Source organism: Rhinoraja longicauda, chromosome 5 (assembly GCF_053455715.1).
Source record: "Rhinoraja longicauda isolate Sanriku21f chromosome 5, sRhiLon1.1, whole genome shotgun sequence".
In the NCBI taxonomy this organism is placed as follows: Eukaryota; Metazoa; Chordata; class Chondrichthyes; order Rajiformes; family Arhynchobatidae; genus Rhinoraja; species Rhinoraja longicauda.
Window position 1 is genome coordinate 28055069 of NC_135957.1, and position 26216 is coordinate 28081284.

The following is a 26216-nucleotide window of genomic DNA, read 5'->3' on the forward strand; positions in this document are numbered from 1 at the left end:
AAAGTTCTTCCTCATCTCCGTTCTAAATGGCCTACCCCTTATTCTCAAACTGTGGCCCCTTGTTCTGGACTCCCCCAACATTGGGAACATGTTATCTGCCTCTAATGTGTCCAATCCCCTAATTATCTTATATGTTTCAATAAGATCCCCCCTCATCCTTCTAAATTCCAGTGTATACAAGCCCAATCGCTCCAGCCTTTCAACATACGACAGTCCCGCCATTCCGGGAATTAATCTAGTGATACAGGCTAAAGGTAATAAGGGATAGTGCAAGATAAAATCCTGTAAAGTCAGATAAAAGATAGTCCAAGGGTCTACAGTGAAGTAGATAGTGGGTCAGGACCACTCTATAGTTGATGATAGGATTGTTCTGTTGCCTGATAACAGCTGGGAAGAATATTACTCTGAATCTGGAGGTATGCGTTTTCACATTTCTGTACCTCTTGCATGATGGGATAGAGGAGAAGAGGGAGTGACCGTGGTGAGACCGGTCCTTGATTATGCTGGGGCCTTACTGAGGCAGTGCAAAGTGTAGATGGAGTCAATGGAAAGGAGGTTGGTTAGTGTGATGGTCTGGGCTACGTCCAAGTAAACAGAGTGGTGAGGAAGGTGTATGTTGCCTATCCATTTCCTCTGCGCATGCTGTCTGACCTGCTGAATTACTCTAGCACTTTGTGGGATTTTTTTCCCTTAAGTTATTTGGCTTTGATATTAAAATCTAGATTTTTGTCATTCCTGCGTTGGTATGCATATGAATTTCATATTCCCTCATCTAAGTTTCCAGTGAGTACAAGAGACAGGAAATCATGTTGCAGTTTATTTCAGCCACATTGTAAGTGTTGTGTGCAATTCTGTTCGTACCATTGCAGTCAGGATGTAAAGGCTTTGGAAAGGTTGCTGAAGGGGTTTACCAGAATGCTGTCTGGATTAGAGGAGTTCCAGAGAAAATAATCCAAGCTTTTAGGAGAGGTTGAACAAACTTGGATTATTTTCTCGGGAGTGTCAGAGACCAAGAGAAGATCTGATAAAACTACTTCACTGGAGTTTAGAAGGATGAGAGGGAATCTTATAGAGACATATAAAATTATAAAAAGGACTAGACAAGCTAGATGCAGGAAAAATGTTCCCAATGTTTGGGAATTCCAGAACCAGTCTAAGAATAAAGGGGAGGCCATTTAAAACTGAGGTGAGAAGAAACTTTTTTACCCAGAGAGTTGTGAATTTGTGGAATTCTCTGCCAAAGGGGGCAGTGGAGGCCCAATCACTGATTTGAGAGAGAGTTAAATAGAGCTCTAGGGGTTAGTGGAATCAAGGGATATGGGGAGAAGGCAGGCACATGTCTCTGATTGTAGATGATCAGCCATGATCACAATGAATGGCGGTGCTGGCTCGAAGGGCCAAATGGCCTCTTCCTGCACCTATTTTCTATGTTTCTGTTACATAAAATTCTGCGAGGCTTAGATGAGATAAACGTAGGAAGAAAGGTTAAAACCTTTTTCACTGGGTTGAAATGTCGAAGACCAGAGGACATAGCTCCAAAGTGAGAGGGGCAAAATATAATTGAGATGTACAGAGCAAGTTTTTTACACAGGGAATGGTGGGTGCCTGGGGTGGTGGTGGAGGCAGATATAATAGTGGCATTTAAGAAGCTTTTAGATCGGCTCATTGACATGCAGGGAATGGAGGTACAAGCAGGCAAAGGAGATTAATATAACTTGGCATCATGTGTAGCATGAACGTTGTGGGCTGAAGGGCCTGTTCCTGTGCTGTGCTGTACTCTTCAAAGTTCTATGTGCTATATTTTGAATTTGCATCTCAAACAAATCATTGTTTCTTTTTAAAATCATGCTTTAGAAAAAGTTAATTATAATAAAATTAGGGAATGTTTATTATATTTGAATTATGAAATAATATTCATTGCAAAATGAATTGATTTTATTTATTATTACCCAGTGCAAAATAAATGACTGATTGAATTTCTGGACAACAAGTAGAGTAACGTAATTTATTTTCATCAGTTCCTTAATCACTTGCATTAATTTGACTCACGCTTTACGTGATTTTATGGAATTTCTGAAATAACTACTCCCAAGAGGCTAAAAACAACATTAGACAGTGGATTGAACAGAGATTTATTAAAGCAATCTATCCTTAGTGTTAATGTCTGGTCAGAAGTATTTTGTTTAGGTTTGAAAGAACATTAGGTTTGAATGTAAACTGCAATGGAAAAAGAGTGAAAATTGCGGCTTGAGTGATTTAATTGGAAGCAGTTTTGTCAATGCTACATTTAACCAGGAATGGAATACTGATGCCTTTCAATGTCCATTCACCTACTTAATAGACAGGCTGCAATCTCGAGTATAATTACCGTGAGTGAATGTTTTGAATTGTGATCCATTTTCATTTGTTCATAAGATCATAAGTGATCGTAGAATTAGGCCATTCGACCCATCAAGTTGACTCTGCCATTCAATCATGGCTGATCTATCTCTCCCTCCTAACCCCATTCTCCTGCCTTCTCCCCATAACCTCTGATACCCATACTAATCATCTATCTGTCTATCTGTGCCTTAAATATATCCACTGGCTTTGCCTCCACAGCCTTCTGTGGCAAAGAATTCTGCAGATTCACCACCCGCTGACTAAAGAAATCCCTCCTCATCTTCCTAAAATGGGGGAGGTGGGACCAGTACAAACAGGACAGTCTGCACCTGGGCTGGAATGGAACCAATGTCCTTGGGGGAGTGTTTGCTAGTGCTGTCGGGGAGGATTTAAACTAATATGGCAGGGGGATGGGAACAAGAGCAGAGAGACAGAGGGGTAGAAAGTGAGGGTAGAAACAATAGGTAACAAGGTGAAAAGTAAAAGTGGCAGGCAGAAAAATCCAGGGCAAAAATCAAAAAGGACCACTTTGCAACATAATTATATAAGGGGCAAGAGTGTTATAAAAACAAGCCTGAAGGCTTTGTGTCTCAATGCAAGGAGTATTCGGAATAAGGTGGATGAATTAAATGTGGAGATAGTTATTAATGATTATGATATAGTTGGGATTACGGAGACATGGCTCCAGGGTGACCAAGGCTGGGAGCTCAACATCCAGGGATATTCTATATTCAGGCGGGATAGACAGAAAGGAAAAGGAGGTATAACAGGTATAACAGGTATAACAGAGCTTTATTTGTCGTTCGGTACCGAAGTACCGAACGAAACTACATAGCAGTCATAGAAAAAAAAAAAAAAAAGAAAACAAGACACATAACCCCAACACAAACGTCCATCACAGTGACTCCAAACACCCCCTCACTGTGATGGAGGCAACAAAACTTCCCCTCTCTTCCCCACGCCCACGGACAGACAGCTCGTCCCCGACCGACCCGCACAGTCCCCGCACCGGGCGCTGAAACGTCTCGCGGCCGAACCGGGCGATGAAAGACCCGCGACGAAGCCTTGCGCAGCTAAGTCCCGCAGCCGAGCCGCACCAGCGGTGAAAAGTCCCGCAGCCGAGCCGCACCGGGCGGTGTTAAGTCCCGCAGCCGAGTTGCACCGGGCGGTGTTAAGCCCCGCAGCCGAGCTGCACCGGGCGGTGTTAAGCCCCGCAGCCGAGCCGCACCGGGATGTAAAGTCCAGCGGCCAAGCCGCACCGGGATGTAAAGTCCAGCGGCCGAGCCGCACCGGGGGATGTTAGGCCCCGCAGCCGAGCCGCACCCCGCGCCGTGAGGAAGAGAAAAGTTCCCCACCCACACCCACCCCCCACACACCACCACCCCCTCCCACACATACACAACCAAAAAAAAAAAATATAAAAATCATCCCAACACCGACACTCAACAAAAAAAAGATGGACAGACTGCTAGTCAGCCACTGCCGTTAGGCGCCGCCACGTGACGCCAGGTGGGGTAGTGTTGCTGGTTAGAGAGGAGATTAACGCAATGGAAAGGAAGGACAATAGCTCGGAGGTTGTGGAATCGATATGGGTAGAGCTGCGAAACACTAAAGGGCAGAAAACGCTAGTGGGAGTTGTGTACAGGCCACCTAACAGCAGTAGTGAGGTTGGGGATGGCATAAAGCAGGAAATTAGAAATGCATGCACCAAAGGTGCAGCAGTTATAATGGGTGACTTCAATCTACATATAGATTGGGTGAACCAAACTGGCAGGGGTGCTGAGGAAGAGGATTTCTTGGAATGTTTGAGAGATGGTTTTCTAAACCAACATGTCGAGGAACAAACGAGAGAACAGGCCATTCTAGACTGGGTATTGAGTAATGAGGAAGGGTTAGTTAGCAGTCTTGTTGTGCGAGGCCCCTTGGGCAAGAGTGATCATAATATGGTAGAGTTCTTCATTAGGATGGAGAGTGACAAAGTCAATACTGAAACAAGTGTTCTGAACTTAAAGAAAGGTAACTTTGAGGGTATGAGGCGTGAATTGTCCAAGATAGACTGGCGATTGATGCTGAAAGGGTTGACGGTGGACATGCAATGGAAGGCATTTAAAGGTCGCATGGATGAACTACAACAAGTGTTCATCCCAGTTTGGCAAAAGAACAAACCAGGAAAGGTAGTGCATCCGTGGCTAACAAGGGAAATCAAGGATAGTATTAAAACAAAAGATGAAGCATACAGATTAGCCAGAAAAAGTAGCATACCAAAGGACTGGGAGAAATTCAGAGTCCAGCAGAGGAGGACAAAGGGCTTAATTAGGAAAGGGAAAATAGATTATGAGGGAAAACTGGCAAGGAACATAAAAACTGACTGAAAAAGCTTTTATAGATATGTGAAGAGAAAAAGATTAGTTAAGACAAATGTAGGTCCCTTGCAGTCGGAAACAGGTGAATTGATCATAGGGAACAAGGAGATGGCAGACCAATTGAACAAATACTTTGGTTCTGTCTTCACTAAGGAAGACATAAACCGTCTGCCGGAAATAGCGGGGGACCGGGGGTCTAATGAGATGGAGGAACTGAGGGAAATCCAGGTTAGTCGGGAAGTGGTGTTAGGTAAATTAAATGGATTAAAGGCAGATAAATCCCCAGGGCCAGATAGGCTGCATCCCAGAGTGCTTAAGGAAGTAGCCTCAGAAATAGTGGATGCATTAGTGATAATTTTTCAAAACTCTTTAGATTCTGGAGTAGTTCCTGCGGACTGGAGGGTAGTTAATGTAACCCCACTTTTTAAAAAGGGAGGGAGAGAGAAAACGGGGAATTATAGACCAGTTAGCCTAACATTGGTAGTGGGGAAAATGCTAGAGTCAGTTATTAAAGATGTGATAGCATCACATTTGGAAAGTGGTGAAATCATCGGACAAAGTCAGCATGGATTTACAAAAGGCAAATCATGTTTGACGAATCTTATAGAATTTTTCGAGGATGTAACTAGTAGAGTGGATAAGGGAGAACCAGTCGATGTGTTATATCTGGACTTTCAGAAGGCCTTCGACAAGGTCCCACATAGGAGATTGGTGTACAAACTTAAAGCACACGGTATTGAGGGTTCAGTGTTGAGGTGGATAGAAAATTGGTTGGCGGACAGGAAGCAAAGAGTAGGAATAAACGGGTCCTTTTCGGAATGGCAGGCAGTGACTAGTGGGGTACCGCAAGGCTCAGTGCTGGGACCCCAGTTATTTACAGTGTATATTAATGATTTGGACGAGGGAATTGAATGCAACATCTCTAAGTTTGCGGATGACACGAAGCTGGGTGGCAGTGTTAGCTGCGAGGAGGATGCTAGGAGGCTGCAGAGTGACTTGGATAAATTAGGCGTGTGGGCAAATGCATGGCAGATGCAATATAATGTGGATAAATGTGAGGTTATCCACTTTGGTGGCAAGAACAGGAAAGCAGAGTATTACCTGAATGGTGACCGAATAGGAGAAGGGGAGATGCAACGTGACCTGGGTGTCATGGTGCACCAGTCATTGAAAGCAAGCATGCAGGTGCAGCAGGCAGTGAAGAAAGCGAATGGTATGTTGGCATTCATAGCAAGAGGATTTGAGTTTAGGAGCAGGGAGGTTCTGCTGCAGTTGTACAGGGCCTTGGTGAGACCGCACCTGGAGTATTGTGTGCAGTTTTGGTCTCCTAACCTGAGGAAAGACGTTCTTGCCTTAAAGGGAGTACAGAGAAGGTTCACCAGATTGATCCCTGGGATGGCAGGACTTTCATATGAAGAAAGACTGGATAGACTGGGCTTATACGCGCTGGAATTTAGAAGACTGAGGGGGGATCTTATAGAAACATATAAAATTCTTAAGGGGTTGGAGAGGCTAGATGCGGGAAGATTGTTCCCGATGTTGGGGGAGTCCAGAACCAGGGGTCACAGTTTAAGGATAAGGGGGATGTCTTTTAGGACCGAGATGAGAAAACATTTCTTCACACAGAGAGTGGTGAGTCTGTGGAATTCTCTGCCACAGAAGGTAGTTGAGGCCAGTTCATTGGCTATATTTAAGAGGGAGTTAGATGTGGCCTTTTTTGCTAAAGGGATCAGGGGGTATGGAGAGAAGGCAGGTACAGGCTAATGAGCTGGATGATCAGCCATGATCATATTGAATGGCGGTGCAGGCTCGAAGGGCCGAATGGCCTACTCCTGCACCTATTTTCTATGTTTCTATGTTTCTATGTAAAAGGAAGTCCTTTAATTCTGAGGCAATGACCTTTAGTCCTTGACTCTCCCACAAGTGGAAACATCCTCTCCACATCCACTCTATCCAAGCCTTTCACTATTGTGCACACTTCAATGAGGTCCCCCCTCATTTTTCTAAACTCCAGCAAGTACATGCCCAGTGCCATCAAACACTCATCATATGTTAACCTACTCATTCCTGGGATCATTCTTGTAACCCTCCTCTTGACCCTCTCCAGAGCCAGCACAAACCTCCTCAGATACGGTGCCCAAAATTGTTCACAATATTCCAAATGCGGCCTGACCAGCCGCAGGTTGCAATACATAAAGATATGTTCTTCGCTTGCAGCACCATTATACGTTAAGAAGCAATCGTCTCTTTAGCTTCTAACGTCAGTGTGTTCATTCATCCTCGGTTTTGCAGTAAAGGTCAGTAGTGATAATGCTAAAAGTCCTTTGAAAAACACTCTTAGAAAAATATCCATTTCATGCTCTATACTTCTGCAAATATCTTGCATAAAATGCACTTGGATGATGAGAACAATTTAGATTAACTTTGTACCTTATCTATAGTAAAGTTTTCCAAGGTGTTTCTCAGAACCATTTAGTTTAAAATAACTTTGACAGGAAACTCTTTTTTGCATTGATGCTGAACTGATGTGGAATATGTAGTGAGTGTGGACATGAACTGTCCACGAAGAGTAAGGCGCCTCCTTCTGCTATCATATTAGAAACATTGTAATTACATTGTTCATCCACATCATCATATCTACAGGGCCCAGAGTTTTCTGATGCATGTTACAAATACAATGTAGCAAGACTTGTGTCACTCGTGCCGCCTGTTTCCGCACTGTATCTCTAAAGTCTAAAGGCTAAATGATGGCAACTACATAGCCATATGGTGCATTTCTACCCTCTAAACCATTTAGCATTAACACTACACTGAAGGATATGTGCAGGCAGGGGTGATTAGTTTAACTTGGCATCCTATTCAGCATAGGCCTTGTGAGCCAAAGAGCCTGTTCCTGTGCGATACTGCTCAGGCCAGGAGCAATATATTAACATAGAACATACATTAATATTATGTTATTATTAAAGTTTGTCTCCATAATCTTGAAAGATGGACGTATTTAAATTCAGTGTTAATGTATCACCAGGAAACAGTTGAGCAGATTATTAAGGGGTTGGACATGTTAGAGGCAGGAAACATGTTCCCAATGTTGGGGGAGTCCAGAACCAGGGGCCACAGTTTAAGAATAAGGGGTAGGCCATTTAGAACAGAGATGAGGAAAAACTTTTTTAGTCAGAGAGTTGTGAATCTGTGGAATTCTCTGCCTCAGAGGGCAGTGGAGGCCAATTCTCTGAATACATTCAAGAGAGAGCTAGATAGAGCTCTTAAGGATAGCGGAGTCAGGGGATATGGGGAGAAAGCAGGAACGGGGTACTGATTGAGAATGATCAGCCATGATCACATTGAATGGCGGTGCTGGCTCGAAGGGCCGAATGGCCTACTCCTGCACCTATTGTCTATTGTCTATAAACACACAGGAACATTGGGAGTATAGCATGAGAGAACATGCCAAGCTTGCAGAGTAAACAAAAGTCTTTTGGGGCTAAATTAAATCCTATGATTCTATTATTCGGTTGATACAAATGCATAAAAGTAAGCTTTTTAAACAAAGTATACAGTGTTTGCAACAAAAGTATAATTAAAGTTGATGATTTGCGAAAATGTTCAAAAAGCATGCACACAGCTGAGACGCTGTATATTCACCCTGTTAGCATGTCTAATGTTGCAGTCAACTGTGGAATTGTGATTCATAAACTACATTAACTACAAATCATGTTCTTTCTCAGCATGTCATGTACCTTTGGTAATAAATTAGTTCAATTAAGAACAGAAATTGCTTGTGGCATTAGGCTGGAATGGCACTCGTGAATAGTTTTCTCCCTTTCCTGTGCTTTAAAAAATATATATATATTTGAGTTAAAAATTCAGTCTAGTTGTTAGCAATTATTTTCATTCCCTATGCCTACTTCCCATAGAGGTACTTAATTCATGTGGTTCACTCAACATGAAGTAATTTAATTACTGTTTAGATGCATCGTATATGTTTCAATCAATTACCTCCCATGCAAGTGGTGGCTGTGGGAGCCATCCAAATGAGATGTACAATTGAGATATCAGAAATTAAAATAGAAAATGCCTGAAAAACAAAGCATTTGCAGCAGACAAAGATATGTTTTGAGTGAAAGCTATAATTTTTGAGGGGTTTAGTTTAGAGATACAGCACGGAAACAGGCCTTTCAGCCCACTGAGTCCACGCCAACCAGGGATCCCCACACACGAACACTATCCTACACATACTAGGGACAATTTACAATCTTTACCGAAGCCAATTAACCTACAAACCTCCATGCCTTTTGAGTGTGGGAGGAAACTGAAGCACTCAGGTGAAAACCCACACGATCACAGGAAGAACGTACAAACTCCGTACAAACTCCGTACAAACAGCCCCCGAAGTCAGGATTAAACGTGGTCTCTGGTGCTGTAAGGCAGCAACTCTACTGCTACACCACTGTTCTGCCCTGATCACAACAAAAAATAGACATTGGTTTTACCTTCTATTTAGTTTGAACACAAAACTTTGGAGATTACTGTTGCCCAGGTTAAAGGGAACACATAAACAGGACAGCATTTTGTGACACCATCGATTTATTTTCCTACATGAACAGGACATTGTGCCTAATACCTACTTGGCCCGACAGTCTTCTTTTCTGATTATCTAGCCTCGTTTAAACAATTCGCAGAGATGCCTCACATTTCCTCAACTTTCAGCCATATATTTCAGCATCAGTACATTTGTCAGCACATTTTTTCTAGGCACGACAACCTTTATCTAAGATTATAGTTCAAGTACAATAACAACACTATCTGTATTTTGTATCCTAATTTAAATGTTTGTTTAGTTTAGTTTATTATCACGTGTACCGAAACACAGTGAAATGCTTCTGTTGCATGCTAACCAGGCAGCGGAAAGGCTATACAAGATTACAATCAAGCTATCGACAGGGTACGGTCACATGATAAAGGGAATAACGTTTAGTGCAAGATAAAGTCCAATAAAGTCAGATTAAAGATAGTCTGAAGGTCTCCAATGAGTTAGATAATAGCTCAGGATTGCTCTCTAGTTGGTGATAGGATGGTTCAGTTGCTGGATAACAGCAGGAAAGAAACTGTCCCTGAATCTGGAGCTGTGCGTTTTCACACTTTTGTACCTCTAGCCTGATGGTCGAGGGGAGAAGAGGGAGTGACCGAGGTGAGACAGGTCCCTGATTATGCTGGTGGCCTTGCCGAGGCAGCATGTCATGTCATCAAGTAATAAATTGCCTGCCTCTTTTGCAAGAATTAATGGATAATTCCTATAAATAAAATATCAATAGGATATATAACATCCAAATATTAAATTAAGTTTGTAAATCAATCATATTGTGGGTGGTAATGTGATGTGAAGCTTTTAGATATTAAATTGAGATGTATGGATAGGTGCAGGAAAGTGGGAGTGAGGTTGAAGATCAGCAATGATCTTACAGAAAGGTGGAGTGAACACGAGGGATGGAATCGCCCACTCCTGTTTCTATTTCCTATGTTCTGTATTTTTTAATGAATTTACATGTGTGGTAATAAATCTCATGAAGTCTTATGCAGGTCCACCCGTTGATTTTCTGGCACCTCCTTTAATCTGTTCAAAATTACGAGAGCGCACATGAAATTATGGATTTATCCCTTCCTTTAAGTTGCTTCTCATTTGAAATTGCATTTACATTGTGGGCCGAAGGGCCTGTTTTGTGCTGTACTGTTCTGTGTTCACTCATTCACTAAAACACTACCATATTAGGACTGATCACTGGAGCATAAGCAGGGGCAGTGAAGCAAAAACATCAACATATGAGAACATGTTTCTGGGAAACATTTAGTGTTGAGTGATACCTTTCCCTTAAGTTGGAGACACAAGGAACTGCAGGTCTTTGAATCTTGAGCAAAGCACAAAGTGCTGGAGTAATTTAACAGGTCAGGCAGTATCTGGGGAAGGAATAGATCGGCAATGCTACCAATCGGGACACTTCGTCAGTTTGACAAAGGGCCCCAACTGGAAATGTCGCCTGTCCATATCCTTTGCACATGCTGCTGGACCTGCTGAATTACTCTCGGACTTTCGTGTTTTTTATCCCTTGAGTTATTTGGTTTTGATATTAAAATCTAGATTCTTGTCATTCCTGTGTTGGCATGTATATGAATTTCATATTCCTTCATCTAAATTCGCAGTCATAGAATGTGACTAATGTGAAATGGTTAACTGCAGAATATAAAGCAGTTTTGATAGGCCTGGAATTATACCACAAGCTGAGTCTCACGCGATATTTTCCAGCGTAGATAAGACAAGAAATCCATCGAAAGCAATAGAGACAAAGATTTGGTCTCGCAATGGCTGCTGTTAATGTTGATAATGTGCATGACAGCAATTTCTTTTCCAGAACACTAAAAAAAAGCTGTAATTGCCCAGATGATTCATACAGAAGTCTAAAAATTGTTGATACAGGAATTCTCCACTCACCTTATGCGTGGCCCAAACTGTGTGAGCCAACATCCTGGGGCTGTTCACTGTTGTTGGTTTTTAAAAAGACTGCAGGGTATCTCAACATGCTTGACAGCTATTGATGTGCTTTTGCAGTATGGCCATGTATTCAATTTTTAAAACAATGCCAGACTTATTAATTCTATTGCAACTTTCAGCAGACTTCACTCAAAATCAGTATAAAAATAGAGGAATATCATTGCAGGGAACAAAAAGAAAGTCTGTGAACCAGATTTAATGTCAGGACAAAACATAGCCCATTGATATTTGATTTAAGGCAAAAATTATAAATATGCTAAGTTATTATTGAGCACCAGTTGTCTATTAACATGAAGCCTTGCAATCAACATCCAAAATTGAGCTGATTTTGAGACGTTAACTTGAGAAATGTGAAACGAAAGGGATATTCTAAAAATAGAAAGATCAATATTTTAAACTGATGAAATCAAATGTTTCATCTCGTGTCAATTTGGGAAATGTCTTCTATTTGACTTATTTTATATTATTGTAGACACCATTGTTTTTAAAAATTACTGGATGTCCCAAGAAAGCTGTCTTTTGTTACTTGACTTCAAATTCGAGCCAACACCAGTCTGGGTATGACAGACTGCTAAAATGAGGTACCCAGGAGTTAAGCAAATACTGACAAGTTTTGCTTTGCAACAGATTCAAGATGTACATTGTTCAATACCTCAGTGAGTATCTTACCCAGACACACATCATTGCAATCATCACTGTGCTATTACCTTCTCTTGTTTTCTACTTTGCCCTTGATATGCAGTGATGCATTCTGTCTTTCACAAAGCAAACGTCGCGTACAAGAGGGTGGCACAATATAGCATAGCCGACAGAGCTGCTGTGTCATAGTGCTGGAAACACGCGTTCGATCTTGATCTAGGGTGCTGTCTGTGTGGAGTTTGGATGTTCTCCTTGTGAGCGTACAGGTTTCATCCGGATGCTTCAGTTTTTTACCCACATCCCAAAGATATGTGGGTTTGTAAGCTAACTGGCCTCTGTAAATTGCCATGAGTGTGTGGGGAATAGATGTGAAAGTGGGATAATATAGAATTATTGTGAACAGGTGGACTCAGTGGGCAGAGGAGCCTGTTTCTATGCTGTATCTTGCAATCAATCAATCTATATCCGCATTGGATTGCACAGTTCTGATATCAGCTGAATTTTAGCCTTAGGCACTGGGGTTTGGTACTAACAGCCTGATACCAGCATTAGGCTGTGTAGGGAAAAAAAACTGCAGATACTGGTTTAAATCGAAGGTAGACACAAAATGCTGGAGGTCAGTCTGAAGAAGGGTCTCGACCCGAAACGTCACCCATTCCTTCTCTCCTGAGATGCTGCCTGACCCGCTGAGTTACTCCAGCACTTTGTGTCTACCAGCATTAGGCTTGCAGTTTTGCAAGCATGACAGCCAAACTTCAAGCTGCCATTGCCTTATCCATTGAAAGATGGACCTTACACTCAACTACCTCTTGACAAATAGAAGATAGACACAAAATGTTGGAGTAACTCAGCAGGACAGGCAGCATGTCTGGAGAGAAGGAATGGGTGACATTTCGGGTCAAGACCATTCTTCTCGACCCGAAACATCACCCATTCCTTCTCTCCAGAGATGCTGCCTGTCTCGCTGAGTTACTCCAGCATTTTGTGTCTATCTTTAGCTTAAACCAGCATCTGCTGTTCCTTCCTATATCTCGACAAATGTTCTCCACCAACCTGCCTCCACGGTACAAAGCCGCTCTCCAACAGTAAATGTCCAGACAGAGACACTGGAAATCTTGGTATCTTATACATCCATCTGTGAGTGCATCTAGAGTCTTCATTTAATGTCCCTCCTGAGAGATGGCACGTCCAACAGCGTGGTGCACCCAGAGTACTGCACTGAAGTGTCAACTAAGAAGTCAACTGACAGCAGTTCTCAACTGCTATCCTGCTGAGACTGAATAACTCAAGACTAAATGAACAGCAAAGTAAAAATCACCCTGCTCTGGAAGGCACAAGTCTAAACTATTGTTTATTCAATGAAACATGGAGATGTGATGATGTACTATTGTGTTTCACATGAAAATGTGAAGGAGCCACAGCTCATTAATTCCCAAACTGCTCGTAGCTCCAGGGAGTTCCTGGCATTGGCGTCTGACCATTTATTATCTTACAGTTTTCAGCTCACATATCTTTCAAACAAATCATTGTTTTAAACACACTATAGCTCCTCAGGAGTATCTCGTGCTTTCAATATTGGCCTTATAAATCTTCCTTTCTGCCTTGATCCGATTCTTCATTTCTATATTCTGTCCTTTTCTTTGATTTGTGTATTGAAAATCTGGAATTCTCCACTTTAGAGATACAGCACAGAAACAGGCCCTTCAGCCCACTGAGTCGGTGCTGACTAAACTATAAATCTGCTTCACCTATCAACATGATTACGAATGATTCTTATTCTCAGTGTCACTTTCCTGCACAAATCCCATTTTCTTTCATTTCTTTAATATCTAAAAAAAGATCAATGTCTTTCTTAAATTTCTACTCAGCAACTCAACAATTTCTAAAAGTTTGGTTCCATGTGGGTGAAGAAATCTCTTCTCATCTCAGTTCTGAATGGCTGACGCCTTATTCTAAGAGACCGTTCGCAGAGACCGTTCCCTCCGTAACTCCCTGGTTAACTCATCACTTCCCACCCAAACCACCCCCTCCCCAGGTACCTTCCCCTGCAACTGCAGGAGATGTAACACCTGTCCCTATACCTCCTCCCCCGACAGTCCTTTCAGGTTAGGCGGAAGTTCACTTGCACCTCCTCCAACCTCATCTACTGTATCCGTGCTCAAGATGTGGACTCATGCATTGGCGAGACCAAACGTAGACTGGGCGATCGTTTTGCGGAACACCTTCGCTCAGTCTGCCTAAATCTACCTGATCTCCTGGTTACTAAACACTTTCATTCTCCTTCCCATTCCAATACTGATCTTTTTGTCCTAGGCCTCCTCCATTGTCAGAGTGAGGCTAAATGGAAATTGGAGAAGAGCATCTTCTATTTCGCTTGGGCAGCTTACAGCCCAATGAAATGAATATTGATTTCTCTAACTTCAAGTAACCCCAGCAATCCCTCTCTCCCTATCCCTCCCCCGCCCAAATCGCACCTTCTCGTTTTCACCCAACACAACAGCTAACAATGGCCTGTTTCCTTTATCATCGTTACTTTTTTGCATATCTTTTATTCATTGTTCTTTATCTTTCTACATCGTCATCTATCTCTCTCATTTCCCTTTTCCCTAACTAGTCTGAAAAAAGGTCTCAACCCGAAACGTCACCCATTCCTTCTCTCCAGAGATGCTGCCTGTCCTGCTGTTACTCCAGCTTTTTGTGTCAACCTTATTCTAAGTGTGTGACTATGCTTTACAATACTAGAGAAAACATCACCTCTGCCTCTAACTCATCAACTCACCAAAGTACTTTGTATATTTCGTTGAGTTAATTTCTCATTCTTCTAAAATGAGAGAGCGAAGACATAATCTATGCAATCCCTTTAAGAATCAAGGAATATCACCAACCTGAGGAATAATCGTGCTGAATTCGAAGATTAGCTATGCTCCTGGGCGGCACCATGGTGCAGCGGTAGAGTTACTGCCTTACAGCACCAAAGACCTGAGTTCAATCCTGACCATATCCTGTCTGTACGGAGTTTGTATGCTCTCCCCGTGACCTGCGTGGGTTTTCTCTGGGATCTCCAGTTTCTAAAGACGTACAGATTTGTTGGTTCATTGGCTTTGTTAAACATTGTAAATTGTCCCTAGTTTGTGTTCGATAGTGTTTGTAAGCAGGGGTCGCTGGCCCATGCGGACTCAGTGGTCTGAAGGGCCTGTTTCCATTCTGTATCTCCAAACTAAACAAAACCAAAAATAGGCTGATCCACTACATCGGAAGATCAGCCATTCATTAAGAAGCAATTGGCCCATTCCAGCTACCATTTCTTTCTTCTGATATGACAACCCATCCCTTGACTTTATTGCTCTCTTTGGATTGTATGACACCTTTATCCCTGTATTATCTTGTAAATGGTCAGTGTATTATTTCCCTTCTTAATTACTTATTGTTCCTTCTTAATAACTTTCAGTAATTCCTGGAAAAGAATGATCAGAACCCTCCTCACTTTCTCACTATTCAAATCATCATACTTCCTTTTACCAATGTGAATAACCTCACATTTTTCCACATACTATTCCTTCTGCGGTGTTGTCACCTACATAGCCTGTCTACCCTTAAGACATCTCTGTGCCTTCATCACATAATACAATACCATCCAGCTTTGCGTCAATTTCAAACTTGGGTTCCTTTCATGCAAATCATCAATCCAGATTATAAACATGTGGGTTAGGGTAGGGTGTGTTGGGCAGCACTGATTATGACAGTCCAAAGTCATAGCCTCCAAACCAAAATGGCCTTGGTGTTTCTGCGCACTTTTCCAAACATTAGCCAATCCTCAATTCATTACCACAATTCCATATTTTCTAACTGTATAATAATCTCATATAGGTACATTTCAAAGGTCGACTGAAAACTCTAAAAGCGCTGAATTCACTGATTCCCAATTAACCATCTTTAGCACCTCAACAATGTCTAACAGATTTTTCAATTTTTGCTTTCATTTCACAAATCATGTTGATTCTGCCCAATCTTATTATTTTTCTAAATAATCTGTTACCACTGCTGTAATAGAGGCTAAGATCTTTTTTATTACTGATGTCAGGCTAACTGATCTGTCATTCCCAGGTTTCTTTCTCCCTCCTTTTGTAAACATTTTGCAGACTTTTATTACCTTCCAATTTGCGGTAACTGACTATTTACAGAATTTGAGAAGATGACAACCTGTGCATTTATTCTCTCCATCACAACTTCTTTCTATAGCTTCGGATGAAGGGCATCTGGCTCTTTAACAATTCAAATACAAATGTTATTTTCCTTTCAGATAAGCCATTTACTTTATATAAAGCGGTGATATTATCTTGGTCACAGGTACAATGACAATGTTCGCCTTCAATTTCTGTCCAATTCAAGATAAATCTTCCTCAGTCATCCAAATATCAGTGTCGTGTGCATTGTTTTATCTTTGTTCCAGAGATACGGTTAGAATTCGTTTAAAAATTAAATGCAAATGCTGGAAAAGTAAGCAGAGGTTAAACACTCATCTCAAAATCTGGCAAGCTAATTCTCTACCAAATCGCAACAACGTCTCCTGCTTCTCAATTGTCTGCAGAACTACTGTGTAATTTGAAGATCCACTGCTCTTATGCTGTGGTTTATATTCTTCTAGCTGTAAACTTTATTGAGCCTCAACAATATTTTTTCAAAATGTCTTCCACTCTTGCTGAAAGATGTCAGCCAGTTATTTTGTTCTTTGTGTCATATGAGACAGGGATTTACATTTCCAATTTATATAAGTTGTAACTTGGTACAGGGTTTTATAGTTTCAATCAGAATGGAATTTGAACACTTTTAATGAGTTGAATCAGTTCTTATATTTGACGTAGCAGAATATTTTCAAAGCTATTGGGTGACCAAGAGAGACTGAAAGGTGCAGAGAGACTCAGCTGTCCTTATCCATGAGTCACTAATATTTAACATGATGTATACCAAGTAATTTTAAAGCAAATACATTATGCTAGCCTTAATACAAGAGGATATGAGTACATCCTACTACAATAATAGAGGATGTGTTAAGGCTGCACCTGGAATAATGTGCACAAGTGTGGTTCTGCTACCTAAGAAAAATATACAAGCCGTTGAGGGAAAATTACTTTTTTTTTAAGATTAGTTTATTGTCATATTCTCGTACCGAGGTACAGTGAAAAGCTTTTTTGTTGTCTGCTATCCAGTCAGCGGAAAGATGAAACATGATTACAATCAAGCCGTCCACAGTCTAAGGATACAGGGTAAGGGGAATAATGTGTAAGATAAAGTCCAGTAAAGTCCAGAAGGTTCCCAATGGGATAGAAGGTAGGTCAGGACCGTTCTTTAGTTGGTGTTAGAATGATTCAGTTGCCTGATATCATCTGAGGAAAAACTGTCTCTGAATTTGGAGGTATAACCGGAAGTGACGTGAGAGGACGCTGGCGTTGTTTGTTCGCCGCTTCTCACCACTTCTATTTTTGGATTAATTTTGCCGTTTTTAAAAAGATTTCTCAGATTTGAAAAAATCCCTCTACTTAAACTAATCCTTCTGCTTGACCTGGTATCATCTGCCCAGCTCTTCCACTGCTGCCTCCGCACCCTTGGACTCCGCACCCTTGGACCTCTCACTCCTGTCTGTGCTCCTGTCTCTGCTGGCTTGGACTGCTCCCCTGTGGGTTACCTGACAGCTAGCGCTGACGTCATCAAATCGCTAACGCTAACGCTAAGGCTAACGCTAACAGCTGCCTGGCTGCCTCCTTGCTTGCCTGCTTGCCTGGCTACCTCCTCTGCCTGCACATCCTCAGCTCAGTATTAACCCTCAGGCTGCTCAGCTTCCTCGATCCTCATAGGCCTTGCTCTGGATCAGCCTGTTGTGCCTGCTGTGACCTTTTGATCTCTCTGGGCTCTATGCTCCTTCGCTCCTGCCTGGCATGGCACTGAAGTACTTTGCTGCGAGACTGCTCCAGCTCAACAACCACTCCACTCCGCCATGCATCTCTGCCATCATCAACCACGGACTTCTACGACGACCCAAATACATCCACAGAGGCTCCGGTCACAAGTTTGTCTACTCCCAGACCGGTCACTCAATCCCTACACTCTGGTCAGCTGATCGGACTTCCACTCGTCCATTACATCATCACAACAACGCACACGAGCGTGCCCCCTGTCTACAAGCCCTGGCTAAATCACCCGTGTCCATCCACACCATACAAAGCAACATGAAGCTCACTCTGCTCAACATCCGGTCCCTCAACAATAAAAGCCTCATTCTAAATGACTTCATCCTGGAAAATAAACTGGACTTCCTCTGTCTGACAGAAACCTGGCAACAACCTCTGGATTACCTCTCACTCAACCTCACTACACCCAACGGATACTCCTACATCAATAAACCACGCTCGGAAGGCCGAGGTGGTGGGATTGCCGTAATTCACCGACAGGACTTCAAGATCAACCTCATCTCCATCTCATCTGCTCCGTCATTTGAACACCTGGCTTTCAAACTATCTGGCCACACAAAATTAGTCATGGCAGTTGTCTACCGCCCTCCCAAACCACACCCATCATTCCTTTCTGACTTCTCTGACTTTCTGACCCAGTTCTGTTCTCTCTCCCCCTCAATCCTCCTCCTCGGTGATTTCAACATCCACATGGACTCCACTGACTCCACAATAACCGCTGACTTCACTGAAATACTCAACTGCTTTAACCTCACTCAACACGTAAATTTTCCCACCCATAACCGTGGGCACATTCTGGACCTTGTCTGCTCCACTGGACTAAATCTACATCACCTCTCTGGCTCCGACCCCACCCTCTCTGATCACTTAGCCATCACCATGTCCGTCAACATTCCCACCCCAGCTCCAAAGCAAAAACGCAAAATAAACTTCCGCAAGCTGAACTCTGTTTCACCTACCTCGCTCTCATCCTCCCTCTCTGAAATAATGTCCGCCTCTCCCTTCGTTGACCTCCACAGCCCCTCTGACCTCACTGACTACTACAACCGCACTCTCTCCTCCTGCCTCGACCAGCTTGCACCTATAAAAACCAAAACAGTTTCCTTCACCCACTCTGCTCCCTGGTTTACCCCTGAACTCCGCGTGATGAAAACTCATGCCCGTCAACTTGAAAGACTCCGCAACAAAACAGGTCTCACAATTCACTCCCAAGCCTACAAAGACCACATACAGCACTATAAAGATGCCCTCTCCCATGCCCACTCCACCTACTACTCTCAAATAATTCACTCTGGCTCCGGAAACCCCAAAACACTCTTCTCTACAATAAACAAACTCCTCAGCCCCCTGGACACCATCTCCCAATCATTCACAGTTGACAAATGCACCACTTTCCTTTCATTCTTCCAAAGCAAAATAGACAACATCTACAGCACCTTAACCACCAACGCACCTGCTCCCCCTCAAACCACCTGCCCCCCCTTATCCTGTCAGCCCCTGCCTCAGTTCTCCCCAATCTCCACCACCGACCTCTCTGACCTCTTCACAGGAATAAAAACTGCCACCTGCTCTCTGGACCCCATCCCCTCCAGCTTTGTCAAGGCCTGCCTTCCTGCTCTCTCTCCACTTATCACTGCAACAATAAACTCCTCCCTGTCCACTGGCATCGTCTCAAAATCGCTGCTGTCACCCCCATTCTGAAAAAACCTGGTCTAAACCCTGACACCCCAAACAACTTCAGACCAATCTCCAACCTACCCTTTCTGTCCAAAGTTTTGGAACGTGCTGTAGCTTCCCAACTAAAATACCACCTCTCTACCAATAACCTGTATGAAACTTTCCAATCTGGATTCCGCTCAAACCACTGTACTGAAACTGCGCTCCTCAAAATCACAAACGACATTCTCCTCTCCTCCGACGCTGGCAACCTCAACATCCTCATCCTACTTGACCTCAGCGCCGCCTTTGACACCATAAATCACTCCATTCTCCTCACCCGACTTGAAACCTCCCTTAACATCACCGGCACAGCCCTATCCTGGTTTAAATCTTACCTCTCTGACAGACACCAGTTCATCTCCATTAACAACTGTAAATCCCCCACCGCTCCCCTCCCCCAAGGTGTCCCCCAAGGCTCAGTCCTTGGCCCCCTCCTCTTCATCCTCTACCTGTTCCCCCTTGGTCAATTAATCCGCCGTCATGGTCTCAACTTCCACTGCTTCGCCGATGATATCCAGCTCCTCATCTCCACCAAGTCAATCTCCTCCACCACACACTCTACACTGACAAACTGCATTACTGAAATAAAATCTTGGCTTCAATCAAACTTCCTCAAACTCAATTGCAACAAATCTGAAATCATCATCATTGGTCCAAAAATGCTCACCAAATCCACCCAAAACTTCATCCTCAACATTGATGGTCTCCCAGTATCCACCTCACCTCACATCCGGAATCTTGGAATCATCCTTGATCAAACCCTCTCCTTCGACAAACACATCAAACACATCACAAAGACAGCCTTCTTCCACCTCAAAAACATTGCCCGTCTCCGTCCATCCCTCTCCTCCACAGCTGCAGAAACCCTCATCCACGCCTTCATCACCTCCCGTCTGGACTACTGCAACAGCCTCCTCTATGGCGCACCCTCAAAAATCATCAATAAACTTCAATACATTCAAAACTCCGCTGCCCGTCTACTCACACACACCTCGATCCGTGACCATATCACCCCCGTCCTTTATAAACTCCACTGGCTCCCCATCCCCCAGAGAATCCAGTACAAAATCCTCCTCATAACCTACAAAGCCCTCCATAACCTGGCCCCATCCTACCTGACCGACCTCCTCCACAGGCACACTCCCACCTGCACCCTCCGCTCTGCCGCTGCCAATCTCCTATCCCCCCACATCCGGACTAAACTCAGATCCTGGGGGGACAGGGCTTTCTCCATCGCTGCTCCCACCCTATGGAACTCACTACCCCAAACCGTTAGAGACTCCCCCACACTCACCACATTCAAAACATCGCTGAAGTCTCACCTGTTCAGTACTGCCTTCAACCACTGAAGGTCACCTCACCTACTGTCTCCTTTCTCTGTTCATTTATTTATTTACTTATTTATCTATTTATTAATTTCCCTATGTTCTCAAAATCTCTGTAAAGCGTCTTTGAGTATATGAAAAGCGCTATATAAATAAAATGTATTATTATTATTATTATTATACATTTTCACACTTCTACACCTCTTGCTTGATGGGAGAGGGAAGAGGAGGGAGTGTCCAGAGTGAGACTCGTCCTTGAGTATGCTGGTGGCCTTGCCCAGGCAGCATGAAGTGTAGATGGAGTCGATGGAAGGGAGGTTGATTTGCGTGATGAACTGCATCCATGATTCTCTGTCATTTCTTGCAGTATTGGATGGTGCTGTTCCTAAACCATGCTGTGATGCATCACAATAAAATGCTTTCTACGGCACATCTGTAGAAGTCGGTGGGAGTTGTTGGGGACATGCCAAACTTCCTAAACCTTCTAAGGAAGTAGAAGCATTGGTGTGCTTTCTTGGCAATTGCTTTGATATGGCTGGTCCAGGACAGGATACTGGTGATATTTACTGTGAGCAACTTGAAGCTTTCAACCATCCCTGCTTTGGCACCGTCAATGGGTTATCTGTACCGCTTCACTACCTGAAGTCAATCACAATGCTTTGCTGATATAGAGGGAAAGGTATTAGCACCAGCGTACGAGGTTTTTAAATCTCCTTCCTGTACTCCGTGTCATCGTTATTTGATATCGGCCCACTACGGTGGGTGTCGCTTGCAAATTTGTAAATTGAGTTGAATTTGTATCTGGCTGCACAGTTGTGGGTGTATAATGAGTAAAGAAGAGGGCTGAGAACGCATCCTTGTGGGGCACCAGTGTTGAGGATTATCGTAGAGGATGATTTGTCACCTCTCCTCACTGAGAGTGGTCTGTTGGTTCGGAACTCGAGGATACAGTTGCCAAGATAGATTGATGTTCAGAGACATTGTAGATTCCTGCAGGGAAACAAGAGTCAAGAGTGTTTAATAGTCATATGTTCCAGGATTGGAACAATTAAATTCTTACTTGTTGCAGTTTCACAGGCTGATTAAAAGTAACAATACGACAAATAAATACAGAATAGATTATCAGTATTCTAGTAAATCAGTATGAATTTAAAGTGTGGCCCAAATGCCTAGATTCTGTCTGCAAGATATACAAGCAATGCAGGTTCTCCTTATGAGTCATTACAGTGTGTATAACATCTATGTACTTCAGTTGGTGGCAAAGATATAACTCGTATTGCGAATTCAAAAACACGAGCATAATGGTTGCTTTGGAGTTAGCATTTTTCCTACTAGCAACATCTATTTACTACCTTCTTAAGCCTGACTTTGTGGCATTTAAAGGTGCTGAATATTGTGGTGATTCCATTCCAATCATTTAATAGAAAATAGGTGCAGGAGGAGGCCATTTGGCCCTTCGAGCCAGCACCGCCATTCATTATCATGGTTGATCATCTACAATCAGTAACCAATCATTTCACCACATCCTATTTTACCTCTTGAAGAATGAGGCAAAATTGCAAATGAGACTAGCTCAGATGGGGCGTTTTGGTTAGCATGGACGTTGGGTTGAAGGGCTTGTTCCTGTGCTGTATGCCTCCATGACTCTGTGATTCTAAATATGAAAACAAAATGAAGCAAAGTTATTGTTGCACAGGCTGTTGAAATCACAAGACAGTCAAAAATCTTTTTTGGCTTCATTGTTAGCAATTGATGGACTACAAGAAGCCTCAACATGTTAATCAGCAGATATATGTTTACAGCCCAATGGTATGAACATTGAATTCTCTTAAATTTTGATAATACCCTCCCCTCCCCTCCCCTCTTCTCCCTCTCTTCCTTGTACCCCATGCAGATGTCTACCTATTTCTATTATAAAGCCCCCCCCCCATCTATTTCCCTTCCTCTGGCTTTACATTTCACCCCACTTCTCTCCTGATCTCACACACTTTGACTCGTTTTCATCTCCAGCCACTAAACATTAAACCGCTCTCTAAACATTATTCCCTTATCATGTATCTGTACACTGTGAATGGCTCAATTATAATCATGTATTGTCTTTCCGCTGGCTGGATAGCTCGCAACAAAAGCTTTTCACGTGACAATAAACTAAACTGAACTGAACTCCACTCTCTATCCACCTATCACTTGCCAATTTTGTCCGACCCTTACCTCTCTTCAGCTTTCTCTCCCCAACTACAATCAGTCTGACGAAGGGTCCCGACCCAAAACATTACTTGTCCATGCCCTCCAGCGATGCTGCCTGATGCACTGAGTTATTCCAGCACTTTGTGATTTTTTTTACATACAACCAGGCCATTTGTAACCTCCTGGTATCACTCAGTCTGCCATTGCAGCGAAGCCTGGGAATCATCTCTGGTTTAATCAGCTGTACAGAAGGACGTGCTGGGAGCAACAACGTGCATATCTAAAATTGATGAGGTGCTAGTCTGGTGAAGCTGCAGCACAAGATAACAAGTATACTAAGCAGTAAAAATAGCAAGCATTATTATTATTTTATTTTTTTTCATATTATTTTAGAGATAAGCAATCTCACAATCAATGAATCAGATGAGAGGTCTTCAATGCTGTCACATCCTGTCAATGATAATAGTGGATAATTAACTGCAGATGGGCAAACGATGGTCCAAAACTAACTATTCTCAATAATCGTGAGTGTTAAGACTGAAGCCCTCCTAAACATGTTCAATCAGACGTGAAGGAAAACTGATCCAGCTCAGCTTCCTTCTGAGAATTCAACATCACAGATGATAGTTTTCCGCTAATTAATTTCAGTACATGCAATGCCAGAGAAATGAGAAATGAGAAAAGGCCTGAACAAATCATGGCAGCCACAGATGACCGCAGCAAGGGTGAAGCTGGGGAAGGTGTGATAACAAGAGGGATACAAGGATGCAACCAGTGGAACTGGTAGGACAACTTGGGTGGGGGAGAGGGGAGGGAATGCAGGAGTTACTTAAAATGAGTGAAATCAACATTCATACGTTGTAATCTCCCCAAGCAAAATATGAGGTGCTGTTCTTCCAATTTGATTTGTGCTTCAGAACTGGCCACACCTCTCCATGCAGTTCTAGTACTGGTTAGTATCTACTGACCAAGTAGAAAATTGTCCAGGTATATCTTGTCCACAAATGGCAGAATAAATCTGATTGAATTATCATCCAGTCAGACTCCACTCAAGCATCGAATGAATGATGGAATGTGTCCTTGTTATCAGTGCTAGCAAATGTATTTACTCACCAGTAAACTGCTCAGCAACATCCAGCTTGGATTTCCTCACTCAGCTCCATACCTCATCATAGCCTTGACCCATGTGTGGACCAAATAAATAAATTCTAGAAGTGAGAGGAGAGAAGGGACAGGCCACCACGGAACAATGAATGATAGCAAAGGTCGAATGAGTAACTCGTTTAGAATGTAAACACAAAAGCTGGAGTAATTCAGCGGGTCAGACAGCATCTCTGGAGGAGGGGGAGGAGGAGGGGGAGGAGGAGGGGGAGTTCAACGAGATCTGGGTGTCCTAGTGCATCAGTCAATGAAAGGAAGCATGCAGGTACAGCAGGCAGTGAAGAAAGCCAATGGAATGTTGGCCTTCGTAACAAGAGGAGTTGAATATAGGAGCAAAGAGGTCCTTCTACAGTTGTACCGGGCCCTGGTGAGACCGCACCTGGAGTACTGTGTGCAGTTTTGGTCTCCAAATTTGAGGAAGGATATTCTTGCTATGGAGGGCGTGCAGCGTAGGTTCACTAGGTTAATTCCCGGAATGGCGGGACTGTCATATGTTGAAAGGCTGGAGCGATTGGGCTTGTATACACTGGAATTTAGAAGGATGAGGGGGGATCTTATTGAAACATATAAGATAATTAGGGGATTGGACACATTAGAGGCAGATAACATGTTCCCAATGTTGGGGGAGTCCAGAACAAGGGGCCACAGTTTAAGAATAAGGGGTAGGCCATTTAGAATGGAGATGAGGAAGAACTTTTTCAGTCAGAGGGTGGTGAAGGTGTGGAATTCTCTGCCTCAGAAGGCAGTGGAGGCCAGTTCGTTGGATGCTTTCAAGAGAGAGCTGGATAGAGCTCTTAAGGATAGCGGAGTGAGGGGGTATGGGGAGAAGGCAGGAACGGGGTACTGATTGAGAGTGATCAGCCATGATCGCATTGAATGGCGGTGCTGGCTCGAAGGGCTGAATGGCCTACTCCTGCACCTATTGTCTATTGTCTATTGTCTATTGAAAGGAATAGATGACATTTTGGGTCGAGACCATCTTCGGACTGAGAGTCTCCACTGAGACTGAGTTTCTCCAGAAACTAAGAACACTGAAAAAGTCTGGTCCACCCCAACAGCTGCTGACGGCCTTCTACCGCTGCACCATAGAGAGCATCCTAACACATGGCATCCCTGTGTGGTATTTCAGCTGCACGGAGGCAGAGAGGAAAGCTCTTCAGCGGGTAGTCCATAGAGCTCAGAAGACTATCGGAACACAGCTACTAGCCTTGGAGGGCATCTACAACACAGGATGCCTCAGAAAAGCCACCAGCATCCACAAAGACTCTTCACACCCCTGCAACAGTCTGTTCGAACTTCTACCATCGGGCAGACGCTACAAGGCCTTCTACTCCCGCACCTCCAGACTCAGGAACAGCTTCATCCCCAGGGCCATAGCTGCCATGAACCGGTCCTGCTGAGCCGGATGGTCACATCACACAGTGAACCGGCACAGATCTACTTGCACTTTATTTTGTTTTAAAACTGTTTCTAATTTGTTTCATTGGGTTGTTTAAATTAATACTGATTAGCTAATTAATTTAATGCATCGTATGGGAGGCACATTCCCAATCTCGTTGTACCCCTGTACAATGACAATAAAGATATATTGTATTGTATTGTAACGTCACCTATTCCAATTTTCCAGAGATGCTGTCTGAAGCACTAAGGTGCTCCAGCTTTTTGTAGGTATCTTCGGTTTAAACCAGCATCTGCAGTTCTTTCCTACACACATGTTTAGAATGTACTTTTATTCCTATATTTTTTAGATCACTTTAGAATTGACAGGTTCTTTGGCAATATATTTTACAAAGTGAAATATTTTTCATTCTCTGTAAAAGAGGTTCTCCCATCTTCATATGGAAATGGGGGGTGGGTGTTTGTTTAGGTTATTTTTGAATGATCTTTAAGTAGGGATCCTCGTTTCCCTGAACATTGACCCTTAACTTTA

General features: G+C 43.1%; 1 protein-coding gene across 1 annotated transcript in view; it reads left to right on the top strand.

Moving 5' to 3' along the window:
- The window catches only part of sntg2 (syntrophin, gamma 2), a 307771-nt gene that overhangs the window by 274571 nt on the left and 6984 nt on the right, over positions 1–26216 (top strand). The gene's annotated exons all lie outside the window — the stretch shown is intronic.